This window comes from Pongo abelii, chromosome 11, assembly GCF_028885655.2.
Source record: "Pongo abelii isolate AG06213 chromosome 11, NHGRI_mPonAbe1-v2.0_pri, whole genome shotgun sequence".
Taxonomy (NCBI): Eukaryota; Metazoa; Chordata; class Mammalia; order Primates; family Hominidae; genus Pongo; species Pongo abelii.
Genome location: NC_071996.2, coordinates 97,960,490 through 97,975,714, shown reverse-complemented (window position 1 = coordinate 97,975,714; position 15,225 = coordinate 97,960,490).

Genomic DNA, 15,225 nt, shown 5'->3' with positions numbered 1-15,225 from the left:
CCGCAATAGTGTAGAATTGTAGCAATTTAATGGCATTTCAAAGCTTTCTTATCTTTTATATACACTGTAAAACTGATTAAATGGCAACCAAAGGAGTCTGAGAAACAATAGCATTCATTAATTATAGTACCACTCAAGAGGAAGAAAGGAGGGAAGAAACGGGAAACCAGCAACAAATAGACTCAACAGCAAGAAGCCAGAAGATATAGACTATAGCACTAAGAAGCTAGAATGAGGAATTAGATTCCATTGATCACTGGTGACATAAACCACTCTGTGTAATTGATAGATTGTGGGACTTAGTCAGACAAGTAAGCCTTCCAGGCTTCTAGGCTTCTTTCCAATTCTGCACCTGAGGAAGCTGAAAAGCCTTTATTTTAATAGCTCAGTAAATGATAGTTATCTGGTATCTTAGGCTCACAGCAGAGAGTTGCTATGGAGCTAAAAAGGATTATAATGGCACCCAGAGGAGGATGAGACTTACACTCTGGTACCCAAGTAACTGGATATGGGTCTTCCCTGTAGAGATGGGCTTGAGACAGAAGTCTTTAAATAAAAATCTAGATATAATTGGATCGGACTAGATTAAAATAAAACTGAAGAGAAGTTTTGAGTCTTCTTGGTTAGTGACATATTCTTTTATCTCAAAATATTAGACAACACACTGTGTATTTAGACATGCTTGTATTATATGATTTTATATATATCTATCTATATTTATATATATATCCTAAAACCCCAATTTAAACTAATGTTTCAAGGTGCAAAAAATACTGCATATGTCACATGCATTTGTGCACACTTTTTAAAAAACAAGGCCACAAAACAGTCTAATTTAAAAACAATTGCTACCCAATGTAGTCTTTAAAGACTATTTCCTGTTAGAAATCTTCGACTTTAAAAAATAGGACATTTGTGACGATCAACCATCTTTCATTTATTTACGCCTATAATTAGATGGAAACATAATTCATATATGTGCAGACATCACAATAAAATGAATATTGCAATAAAGAGATAAATTATGAGAGAGTCACACAAACTTTTCAGCTTCCCAATGAATATAAGATTTATGTTTACACCATACTCCAGTCTAGTAAGTGTGCAATAGCATTATGTCAAAACATGTACCTGGCTTAGTGAAAAATACTTTATTGATGGAAAAATTGCTAACAATTATCTGAGCCTCCAGTGAGTTGTAATCTTTTTGCTGGTGGAGGGTCTTGCCTCGAGGTTGGTGGTTGCTGACTGATTGGGGTGATGGTTGCCAAAGATTGGGGTGGCTGTGGCAATTTCTTAAAAGAACAGTAAAGTTTGCCACATAGATTGACTGTTTTTCTCATGAAAGATTTCTCTGCAGCATGCAATGCAGTTTTATTGCACTTTGCCTACAGTGGAATTTCTTTTAAAATTGAAGTTAATCCTCTCAAACCCTGCCACTCCTCTATCAACTAAGTTTATGTAATATTCTAAATTGTTGGTTGTCATTTCAATAACGTTCACAGCTTTTTCACCAGAAGTGCATTCCACTTCGAGTAACTACTTTCTTTACTCATCTGTGAGAAGAAACTCCTTATTTGTTCAAGTTTTATCTTCAGATTGCAGCAATTTAGTCACAGTTTTCAGGATTTACTTCTAATTCTAGCTCTCTTGCTATTTCCAGCACATCTGCAGTGACTTTCTTCCCTGAAGTCTTGAACCTCTTGCAAAGTCATCCATGAAGGTTGGAATCAACTTTTTCCAAATTCCTGTTGATGTTGATATTTTGAACTGGTTTCATAAATCATGAATGTTCTTAATGGCATCTGGAATGGTGAATATTTCCAGAAAGTTTTGAATTTTCTCTGCCCAGATCCCTCGAAGGAAGAACTGTCTATGGCAAGTATAGCTTTAAGAAATTTATTTCCTAAATGATAAGACTCGAAAGTAAAAACTACTCCTGGATCCATGGGCTGCAGAATGGATGTTTTGTCAGCAGGCATGAAAACAACATTAATCTTCTTGTAAATCTCTATCAGAGCTGTTGGGTGGCTAGATGCATTGTCAATGAACAGTAACATTTTGAAAGCAATCTTTTCTTTCTGAGAAGTTGGTCTCAACAATGGGATCAAAATATTCAGTAAGTCATGCTGTAAATATATATACTCTCATATAGGTCTTGTTGTTCCATTTATGGAGCATAGGCAGAGTAGATTTAGCATAATTCAAAAGAGCCTTAGGATTTTCAGAATGATGAATGAGCATTGGTTTCACCTTAAAGTTATCAGCTGTGTTAGTCCCTAACAAGAGAGTCAGCCTGTCTATTGAAGCTTTGAAGTCAGACATTAGCTTCTTTCTAGCTATGAAAGTTTTAGATGGAATCTTCTAATAGAAGGCTGTTTCATCTGCATTGAAAACCTATTGTTTCATGTAGCCAGCTTCACTGGTTATCTTAGCGAGATCTTCTAGATAACTTGCTGCAACTTATACATCAGCATTTGCTGCTTCACCTTGTACTTTTACGTATGAGGATTCCTTCCCTTAAATCTCATAAACCAATCTCTGCTAGCTTCAGATTTCTCTTCTGTCACTTTCTCCCCTTTCTTTGCCTTCACAGAATTGAAGAGCATTAGGGCCTTGCTGTGGATTAGGCTTTGGCTTAGAAGAATGTTGTAACTGGTTTGATTTTCTATTTAGACCACTAAAACCTTCTCTGTATTAGGAATGAGACTATTTTGCTTCTTATCATTCGTGTGTTCATTGGAATCGCTCTTTTAATTTTCTTCAGGAACTTTTTCTTTGCATTCATAATTTTGCCAACTGTTTGGCACAGAGGCCTAGCTTTTGGGTAATCTCAGCTTTTGACATACCTTTATCACAAAATTTAATCATTTCTAGCTTTTAATTTAAAGTGAGAGACTTCAACGTACAAAACTTCCTTTAACTTGAACACTTAGAGGCTATTATAGAGCTATTAATTGACATAACTTTAATATTGTTGTGTCACAGTGAATAGGGAGGACAAGAAGAGGGAGAGAGATGGGAAATGGCTGATCGGTGGAGCAGTCAGAATGCACAACATATTTGTTACGTTTGCCATCCTATATGGAAACATTTTGGGATGCCCCCCCACCAAATTACAATAGTAACACTAAAAATCACTGATCGGCTGGGCGTGGTGGCTCATACCTGTAATCTCAGCATTTTGGGAGGCCAAGGTGCTGAAGTCAGGAGTTTGAGACCAGCCTGACCAACATGGAGAAACCCTGTCTCTACTAAAAAAAAAAAAAAAATTGCTAGACATGGTGGCACATGCCTGTAATCCCAATTACTCGGGAGGCTGAGGCAGAAGAATCTCTTGAACCTGGGAGGAGGAGGTTGTGGTGAGCCAAGATTGTGCCACTGCACTTCAGCCTGGGCAACAAGAGTGAAAGTCGGTCTCAAAAAAATAAAAAAAAAAATGAAAATAAAAATAACTGATCACAGGTTATTATAACAGATGTAATAGTAATGGAAAAGTTGAAATATTGTGAGAATTACCAAATGTGACACAGAGCTTTTGGAAAATGGCAGCAATAGACTTGATCGACATTGGGTTGCCACAAACTTTCAGTTTGTAAAAAATGCAATCTGTGAAGTGCAATAAAGCAAAGGGCAATAAAATGAGATATGCCTGTCCATATATTTTATTTCTATTTATAGATGTACTAATGACTAAGATAATCACTGGTAGCTAAAATTGGCTGTTACTTGCAGACTTGAGCAAACAAAGAATTAGTGTTTTTCCCATCTCACAATTAAAATAGCCCGAAAGGGCATTTGCAGTGAGATGAGGAAGCAGGGCCCTAACTCTCAGGATAGCAATACCTGATAGGGTGAGGGGCACTTTCAAAAAACTAACTCAACTGCTAGAGTGGAGAGGTGAGGCATAGTCTGATGGAGAAGTCCTGCGTTCAAATATTTCAACATTCTCTGGGTTATTTGTAAGTTAGAAAAGGCAAGATAAAGGTGAGGACCAGGTTGAAGAAATGTAGTTTGATAGATGGGATTCAAAAGGAAAGAGGGGTGGGGGAAAAGAGGTTAGAAACTCTGAAATCTACGTGTTCAGTATTGGGGATACTTACCCAGGTGTATTGGGTCCTAACCATGCAGGTATCTCAGAAATGTTGCTGTCATTCAAAGGAGGTGGAGAGAGGGAGCTGATATTGTTTTGGCATCAGGCGATACTTTTTAGTACAAGTCTGTTACATAAGAACACATTGTGTCAATGAATTTAATCAGCACAGCTGCTTTCTGAGGCAATAAGTTTCAGAGATTTATTTAGAAGAGGTATTCATAGTTCCGAAAGGATTTACATGAAAATATGTTAATTTTACTAATTTTATAATGAAAGTGGATGTTCCATGTTCATTGTCATCTATGGTGACCTTTTTCTTCCTGTTTGTGCCATCTCATTATGACCTGGCTATGTGTACGTTGCTGTCCAGACAACACACATAATTTATGGTCACATTTAACACAGCCCAAGGAAGCTATGTAGATTAATTGGACTTTATGAAGAAATATGAGCCCTAAAGTATCTTTAGGTAAACTGATCTTATCATGGTTTGTCTAGTCTCCAAAGAAGCTGGTTGCAGAGAAAGTGTAAGACCATATCAGAATCACTTGAGGAGCTACTTTATTATTTACAAAACCCATGCATGAATTTATTTTCCATATCTTTCCACTTGAAAACCTTTGGCCTAAATAATACTTATGCAAATGTGTTAGAGAAGTTCCTGAATATTCTTCTATATATGAAGCCTCCAAAATTACTTAATTTGAAACATTTGCTTTTCTCATTTAGTTACCATGATAATTCTTATTACCTGTTATTATTATGCTTTGTAACCTGCTTATGGCCTTCTGCAATAGTGTAGAATTGTAGCAATTTAATGCCATTTCAAAACTTTCTTATATTTTCTATACACCATAAAATTAAATTCACATGACCAGTGCTATCTAGATTCTGACTGAGGTGTGTCCAATGCCAGAGGCTACATACTCCTTTCTCCTCACTCTTTGTATAGATGGCAGCCACACAAGTTGCTAAAGTTGCACTAGGGATAATAAATAAAACTTAGGTCTATTGATATAAACTGGAAGAGTCCAGAAAAGAAGGAAAGGATATTGGCACTTGAGGGCAAAGCAGGAGGAGCCTAATTAGCAGATCAAGGGGCAACTCCTTGGAATGAAAAACTAATGTAGGAGACCTCATGAAAATGGACTTTGGAATCCAGTGCCAGAATTGGATTATTCCTCCTTTCAGAACTCAGGGTTGGCTTTGAGAACAGGAGGAGGGCTTAGATTTCACGTGGCAGTTAGTGGTGCTAGGGTTACCTGTGTGACTGTGGAAAGGCAGGGAAACAGTGAGGATTTGGTATCTGTAAACTGAAGGAGAACACTCAGTGCTGTAAAAGTCTCTCAGACAAAAAGTGAAATTATTACCTAAGGAACAGTGTAAAATTATGCATAAGTGAATTGCCTTGGACCAGAGTTTCAAGTCATCAGTTCCAAGGAGTGATTACAGTTCATAGATTAAAATATCATGTATTTGTGTATAGATAGCTTCTGGCAGTATATCATCTCTTCTGAGTCTCTTGGACGCTAAAATTTATGACCATAGCAGCTAACAAGCCACCACATATGATTGGTTATATTGCAGATAAAATGCTGTTGAGATAATGTTTTTAGGATAAAATCTTCTCATTGATTTATTTTCCTCATTTCCTTTGTATTAATAAGTTGCTCAATAAACTTGCAATAGATTCTGAAGCATGTGCTTCTAAAATTATGAAAGAGTTTTGAAGAAATTTGAAATTGCTCAGGTAGAAAGAATCCATTAAGTTGTCTTTTAACTTCATTAAGGCAAGGAGATTCCACTATCTTATAACAAATGACCACTTTTAAAAACTTTTGTTTTATGTAACATTTATAGACACTCTTGTGTCACCTCAAACCCATACCCTCAATAACACCATTTTTATTTGTTTCTAAAAATAACTTTTTGATGAAACTTTACTGGACAGAATTTTGTGGGCAGAACTTATGGGGCTCTATGATGAGGATGAAACAATTCCACTTGAATTCAAGTGGTTTGCATAGGCCCTGCACAAATTGTCACTGGGCATATTCTCATGACTTAATCTTTTTTTCTTTTGCTGGATAAATATCATCAGGTCCTGAAGGGAAGGGAAAGAACAGAAAATTGACTTATACTGGTAAGAATCATCATTTACTTAGTTCAGGACTCCACTCTTTAATCTTCGGTGGATCGTTCCTGTAGGTGGCTGAGCAGCAGTCCACATGCCACATTTGCAACATGGTAACCTGCAAGCCCACCTAGAGTGTGGGCATGTGTATATCAACGTGAGGGACAGTGGAAGGTTGACAAATAGCATTTTTTTGGAACCATCAAAATTAAGACAAAGCAAAAAGACCCTTTGGAATATCCATCTCTTTCTTCCTAGACTCCCATCTCTCTGGTAAGACCAACCGAGGTTGCTCATAAGTTTAATTGAAATGAAAAGCACTCTGGAGATAAGAACAGTGTGGGAAAAATGTAAAAATAGTTTGAAATGTTTTAGTAGAAAAATTTTAAAAAAACAAGAAAAAAGAGGAGATCGCAATTCTAAATGTACAACGTGAATCTTAATTTTATTTTAGGCTTATATGTTGTGTATATTGGAAAACAGTAATGAAAAATTTTATATAGGAATTTATCAGAGAAAGACAAGCATAGTGTTTGTCAGAACTTTTGCTTAATTCTATGATAACAGACAGCCTCAATGTCAGTTTTTTCTCAAACAATATTATGCATAGCACAGTTAAGTTAGGTGAAACGTGTGTACCAGAAACTATTCTAAGGTTTGCATGCAACATTTTCTTTCACCCACTGATATGGTTTGGCTGTATCCCCGCCCAAATCTTATCTTGAATTCCCATGTGTTGTGGGAGGGACCTGGTGGGAGGTAACTGAGTCATTGGGGAAGGTCTTTCCCACACTGTTCTCGCAATAGTGAATACATCTCAGGAGATCTGATGTTTTTAAAAAGGACAGTTTCCCTGCACAAGCTCTCTTCTCTTGTCTGCCACCATGTGAGATGTGCCTTTTACCTTCTACCATGACTGTGAGGCCTCCTCAGCCACAGGGAACTGCAAGTCCAATAAACCTATTTCTTTTGTAAATTGGCCAGTCTCAGTGATGTCTTTATCGGCAGCATGAAAATGGACTAACATGGTAAATTCTAACCAGTACAGTGGGATGCTGTGGAAAAGATACCTGAAAATGTGGAAGCAACTTTGGAACTGGGCAACAGGCAGAGGCTGGAACAGTTTGAAGGGCTCAGAAGAAAACAGGGAAATGTGGGAAAGTTTGGAACTCCCTAGAGACTTGTTGAATACCTTTGACCAAAATGCTGATAATGATATGGACAGTGAAATCCAGGCTGAGGTGGTCTCAGATGGAGATGAGGAACTTGTTGGGAAAACTAGAGCAAAGGTGACTCTTGTTATGTTTTAGTAAAGCGACTGTTGGCATTTTTCCCCTGCCCTGGAGATCTGTGGAACTTTGAACTTGAGAGAGATGGTTAGATTATCTAGTGGAAGAAATTTCTAAGCAGCAAAGCATTCAAGAGGTGACTTGGGTGCTGTTAAAGGCATTCAGTTTTATAAGGGATGCAGTGCATAACAATTTGCAGCCTGACAATGGGATAGAAAAAAACTTATTATCTGAGGAGAAATTAAAGCCAGCTGCAGAAATTTGCATAAGTAAGGAGGAGCTGAATGTTAATCATCAAGACAATGGGAAAAAATGTCTCCAGGGAATGTCAGAGGTCTTCATAGCAGCCCCTCTCATCACAGACCTGGAGGCCTAGGAGGAAAAAGTGGTTTTGTGGGCTGGGCCCAAGGTCCCCCTGCTATGTCCAGCCTAGGGACTTAGTGCCCTGTGTCCCAGCCGCTCCAGCCATGGCTTAAAGGTGCCAATGTAGAGCTCAGACTGTGGCTTCAGAAGCTGCAAGCCCCAAGCCTTGGCAGCTTCCATGTGGTGTTGAGCCTGTGGGTGCACACAAGTCAAGAACTGGGGTTTGGGAACCTCTGCCTAGATTTCAGAAGATGTATGGAAACATCTGGATGCCCAGGCAGAAGTTTGCTTCAGGGGCATGGCCCTCATAGAAAACTTCTAGGGCAGTGCAGAAGGGAAATGTGGGGTTGGAGCCCCCACACAGAGTCCCTACTGAGGCACTGCCTCATGGAGCTATGAAAAGAGGGCCAGCATTCTCCAGAGCCTGGAATGGTAGATCCACTGGCAGCTTGTACCATGCACCTGGAAAAGCTGAAGACACTCAGTGCCAGCCCATGAAGGCAGCTGGGAGGGAGGCTGTACCCTGCAAAGCCACAGGAGTGGAGCTGCCCAAGATCATGGGAACCCACCTCTTTAATCAGTGTGACCTGAATGTTAGACATGGAATCAAAGGAGATCATTTTGGAGCTTTAAGATTAGACAACCTTGCTGGATTTTGGACTTGCATGGGGCCTATGGCCCCTTTGTTTTGGCCAGTTACTTCCATTTAGAATGGCTATATTTATCCAATGCTTGTACCCCCACTGTATCTAGGAAGTAACTAACTTGCTTTTGACTTTTCAGGATCATAGGCAGAAGAGACTTGCCTTTTCTCAGATGAGTCTTTTGACTATGGAATTTGAGTTAATGCTGAAATGAGTTAAGACTTTGGGGGACTGTTAGGAAGGCGTGATCTGTTTTGATATGTGAAGACATGAGATTCGAGAGGGGCTGGGAGCAGAATGATGTGGTTTGGCTGTGTCCCCATCCAAATCTTAACTTGAATTCCCATGTGTTGTGGGAGGGATGCAGTGGGAGGTAATTGAATTATTGGGGTGGGTCTTTCCTGTGCTGTTCTCATGATAATGAATAAGTCTCAGGAGATCTGATGTTTTTAGAAGGGGGTTTCCCTGCATAAGCTCTCTTCTCTTGTCTGCCACCATGTGAGATGTGCCTTTCACCTTCCACCATGATTGTGAGGCCTCCCCAGCCATGTGGAACTGTAAGTCCAATAAACCTCTTTATTTTGTAAATTGCCCAGTCTCAGTTATCTCTTTTTCAGCAGCATGGAAAAGGACTAATACACCTACTAATCAACTTCAAGTGAATAGATAGATACTAATAGTATTCCCATTTTACAGATTAGAAAAATGGAGATCAGAGAGAAAGGTAAATTTCAATAAGACAAATAAGAAATAGAACATTTGAATCCAGCATAAAAGTTTTTGCTTTTACTCACTAATGTGCTACAACCTCCCACTGGCTTGAAGTCGCTCCTCCCTCCTCTGAACTCTATCTGAATTTCTCTTAGGTCCTTAGCACTTTGTGTAATGCATTACAATAATCTATGTGCACATTTTATCCCTCTGACAGCAGGAATAACAGCTCAATCATGTTTTTAAGCCCTCTACTGTCATTCACATGCCATTCATTCAACTCTTTTTGGTGAATGAACAATGAAGAATTTCATTTTGTGAAAAAGTTTCTGAAGAAAAGAAAATGTAAGAAGAAAATTACAGCTAAAGTAAAAAATAATTTTACAAAATGTTGAATAATAAAGTAACTGGCTCAGCTTATTGTTCATATTAAAGTTTCCTGGCAATCTTCGTGAAAGATCATGTTTGACCAAAACAACAAAACAAGCATTGTGGATATTTCTGTTTTGGATGCACAAATAATAACACAAATTCTGTGTGCTTTGGTATTAAACAATAGAAATTGCTTCTATTTTATAATACAATATTTCAATGGAATTATTTGGATTGTGGAAATCTTGAAATCATTAAATTTTCTTAGAGGTATAGAAGAAAATATAAAAATGAAGAAATGAAGATAATTATTCCTAAAACCTTGGTTATTCTTGATAGGCAGCATTTCTTTGGACAACCTAGTCCAGACATTTTTGCAAAGAAAATAGGTAAATGTATTTATGTATGGTATTTAGGTATGTATGTATTTGTATTATATATATCTGTCTACTTACATATATATGCACATTTTAGAAAAAAGTTGTAAAATCCAGAAAACTTAAGAAAATTAAGATTACCTGCAAATTGTATTCAAGTAAAAACTGTTGAAATCTGAATAAGGTCTGCAGTTTAATTAATTGTACAAATGTCAATGTTCTGGTTTAAAAAATGTACCGTGATTACGTAGGATGTTTCATTGGGAAAAGTAAGATGAAGGCTACATAGGACTCTGTACTATTTTTGCAACTTCTTGTGAATCTTAAATTATTTCTAAGAACAAGTAAAAAAGATAACAATTGTTAACATTTTTTCAATTTCCTTCCAGTATTTGAAAACAATTTCTTAGGACCTCTTTCTTAGAACAACAGTCATGCATTATTTAATGACGGGCATATGTTCAGAGAAATGCATGATTAGGTGATTTCATCTTTGTGCAAACATCATAGAGTATATTTACATAAACCCAGAGAGTATAGCCAACTGCACACCTAGGCTATATGGTATAAACTATTGTTCCAAGGCTACCAGGTTGTCCAGAATGTTAACATATTGAATACTGTAGGCAATTGTAACACTATGGCAAGTGTTTGTATATATAAACATAGAAAAGGTACAGAAAAAATATGGAATAAAACATAAAAAATAGTACACCTATATAGGGCATTTACCATGAATGAAATTTGCAGGACTGAAAATTGCTCTGGGTGAGTCAGTGAGTGAGTAGTGAGTGAATGTGAAGTTATGGAACATTATTGTACTCTTCTGCAAACTCCATAAACACTGAGCAGTTAAGATACGCTAAATTTACAAAAAAATTCTTCAATAATAAATTAACCATAGTTTACTGTAACTTTTATACTTTATTAATTTTTTAATTTTTTTAACTTTTTTACTCTTTCATCATAACACCTAGCTGAAAACACAAACACATTGTACAGTTGTATAAAATATTTTAATATCCTTATTTTATAAGCTTTTCTCTATCTTAAAATTTTATTTATTTATTTTACTTTTTAAACTTTTTTCTTGAACACTTAGACACAAAAAATCATTAGCCTAGGCCTACACAAAGCCAAGGTCATCACTGTCTTCCACTTTCACATCTTCTCCCACTGGAAGGTCTTCAGGGGCAATAGCATGCATGGAGCTGTCATCTCCTATGATAACAAAGCCTTCTTCAGAAATATCTACTGAAAGAATCCTTGCCTGAGGCTGTTTTACAGTCAATTCTTTTACAAGTAAAAGGAGCAGATTCTAAAATAATGATTTAAAACGTATACTATAGTAAATAAATAAACCAGTAACATCATCATTTATTTTCATTAACTAGTATTACATACTGTACATAATTGTATGTGTTATCATTTTATATGACTGGAAGCACAGTAGGTTTGTTTACACCAGCATCAGCACTAACACATGAGTAAAGTGTTATGTTACGATGTTATGATGACTACGCTGTCCCTAGATGGTAGGAATTTTTCAGCTCTATTATAATCTTATAAAACCACTGTTATAAATGCCTTTTATCATTAACCAAAACGTTGTTATATGGCTCGTGACTGTATAAAAGTTTGAATGGAGTGCCAGGATCTCATTTTAGATGTATATGTATGCATCTCTATCTACCTACCTACCTACCTATAGTGGAATAAGTAATTAATATTATCTGATAAAGAATGATCTGTAATAAAAAATGTAAAGTTCAAATATTAAGAGTAGTTTACTTATAGACAATTAAGACTCCATATCCAATAGACTAAACTGCACTTTCGTCAGATATGTTCCTCAAGTCTACATTTAACATTTAATTACATTACATTTAAGTCCACTTCAAAAGTCCTGATGAGAAGCAACACCATTTCATGCTTAACTCCCTGGGAAAACGACAGAAGAGACAAAAGGGAGTGATTTCCCAGTTGTTATTTGTGATGTACTGTGTTGTTTTATGTTTTCCCAAGATGTTGTTATGTGTCCTTCTATTTTCTCAGAGCCTGTTGTTTATAGCTTTTTCAGTATAATTTTCCCCTTTCTTCCAGTTAATTGCTTGTGCTTGTATCTGTGAAGTAAAGTGTGTTTCTTAATCACATATCCATATCTTAACTTATTTCTGTGTATCTCCAGACCACTGGATGGTAAGTTAAGAAAGTGTTGGTTGTAATTTCCTTACAGAGAATTCCTTCCCTCCATATATTTTGTGTAAGCAAATAATTCAGTGTAATAGAAATAGAGAGGAATCAGGGAGGAAATAAATTCAATCACACAATCTTTTAGGAAAAATAATATTCTTTGCTGGAGATTCTCAGGAGAAATAGCCCCAAATGGGATTTGGGAGCCTCTGGTAAATATTTTTCTTATCTGAACATATATTAAGTCCATATTTCCTAAGTAAGGCGTTCTGGGGTTAGGTTACTGCTCAATTCCTATAAGATAACTGTCTTTCTGCAGAGAGGTATATTGAGTAACATTCACCTATCTTGGCAGTAACATTCATTGGCACCGGGGGAGGCTGGACTCTGGAATTTGGTTTGCCAGGATCTGCAAAGAAAGCAAGTGCTGCTGCATTGCAGATATGAGATGGGAGACAAGGCTAGAAAACCTGATAAAGTGACCAGAGACCCTTTTCCTATTTTTGTACTTTGTTTAAGACTCCCTGATTAAGTTTTTCAGTAGCCTGGCTAGACCAGAACTTAAATTTATATATAATGAGTATTTCTGGCATAACTGGGTTTATAGAAGGAAGATTCCTACTCAGTGAACATTTATTAAAATAAAATGACTATATATATCCTATTGCAGTGAAACACTAAACAAATAGGCAGAAGTTATCCAGAGTTATCCACTGCCAAAAGAGGTAATATTTGAACCGAAAGTGAGTTAACATTGTTGGTTGAAAATTTTCCTTTGTAAACCCCATTATTCTGAATCATATGAAAACCTAAAACCTTTAGCATTTCTCCTGTTTGTGGTCAAGGTTGTTTATGTGCAATATGATGACATATATTGTTAAGATGTAATTTTCCTCTGTGAGCTTGAACCTGAATTTTTGTCATCCAGCTATTTTTGCCACAAAGACAAAAGGTTTGAGGTCTCTATGTGCTAGGGATTTTACTACATTACATAAGGCACGGATGCTCACTATGATATGTTTAAGTAGATGTTTTTTGAAGCTTCTTTTCTGTTATAGCACTCAAAAGACAGTTCCTCCTGAAGAAAACTAAAATAGAATAGGAGGATGGAAAATAAGATTGCATTTTCTTAGTCAATTATATTTTTCTTTTTATGGAAATTCATTGTAGCTAAGTCTAAGAAGAGTTCTAAATGTTAATAAATTAATATCTACTTAAAATATAGTTTATATGTCAGTAATTATTAAAAGTTCTTCTATTCACAAGAATGAAAAAGATACATTTTCATTCATTCTTAAGGAATACATTACTAAAATTATAAAAATACTAATTAATCAGTACTTAATATCTTTAGTTTAAAAAGCAAGAAATCCTTATGAAAAATAAATAGGTGCTTTTAAAGTTACATAGTTAAGAGAGTTACAGGAAGTTCTTTGGGTTTAGATAGGCTTTTAGAGTTATAGACATGTTAGCTTACTTGATCTGCAGGATGACTCATCACCAAATGTTTGAGAATATGTATAAGATTAAGTAAAATATTTTGTTTTCTATATAACTTATATATTTTACATACAGTTACTTTTTTACAATCTCCAAAACATAACCACAATGAATATACACACACATACACAAGTATGTATATAAATATATAAATGTATAAAATATTAAGGTAAAGATTAATATCATATTGTTACTGAAACCCATTCTTAATAAGAAATAAACATGTTAGTAGATTGTGTTAAACCCATTTATAAAACTAAGATAGGACCAGATAAGTAACTAAGTCAATGTGTTAGATAGTCTTCTGTCTTTGTTCTCTCTTTGTGCTCCTATCATAAAATACTTGAGACTGGGTAATTTATAAAGAACAGAAATGTATGTTCTTACAGTTATGGAGGCTGGAAAGTCCAAGATTAAGGCACCATCAGGTTCCATGTCTGTGAAGGCCTAGTCTCTCTGCTTCCAAGATGGTGCCTTGTTGCTGTGTCTTCACATAGTAGAAGGCAGAAGGGCTAAAAGGGCCTAAAAGCCTTTTATAAGGCACTAATTCATCTATGAGGCCCTTACCAAAAGGCTCCACCTCTTAATACCAGCCAAGGGGGATTAAGAACTTTGGAAGTGAGATATGAACTTTGGAGGGGATATATTTACATCACATCACTCCCTCAGTCTATTGTTTTCCCCACATTTCATAGAGGAATATTTCTCTACCATAGGACAAACAATAATACAATTCAAATAATAGAAGACAACAAACACCCTGCCTATTCACTAAGGACCACTATGGAGAGGAGGGGTTTATGGTAAAAGGGACAATTTATGCTGATATATCTAACAATTGCTGCTACATTTTTAAAAGCAACCAGAAATGTAGACATCTGTTTGCAATCCCTTGATTTTTAAATACTGACAATTAATTTGAATTTAAAAAATACATTGTATAGATCAAATGAAGCACTTCCACAGGCTGAATTCAATCTGTGCTATAGTTTTTGAAATATGATTTAGAGACTATAGTGTCTTGATGTTACATGGTTATAATTCTTGAGGCTTAAAATTCTCTCTTCTCACTTGAACAGGAAAACAAACAATATTGTTATAGTTATTATAATTTTCTCTCACTCATGTTAAAAACTTTTGGTGTTTTTTTTTCGTTTCTTTTTTTTTAAAATTTATTATACTTTAAGTTTTAGGGTACATGTGCACAACGTGCAGGTTAGTTACATATGTATACCTGTGCCATGTTGGTGTGCTGCACCCAGTAACTCATCATTTAACATTAGGTATATTCCTAATGCTATCCCTCCCCACTCCCCCACCCCACAGCGGGCCCTGGTGGGTGATGTTCCCCTTCCTGTGTCCAAGTGTTCTCACTGTTCAATTCCCACCTATGAGTGAGAACATGCGGTGTTTGGTTTTTTGTCCTTGCAATAGTTTGCTGAGAATGATGGTTTCCAGCTTCATCCATGTCCCTACAAAGGACATGAACTCATCCTTTTTTATGGCTGCATAGTATTCCATGGTGTATATGTGCCACATTTTCTTA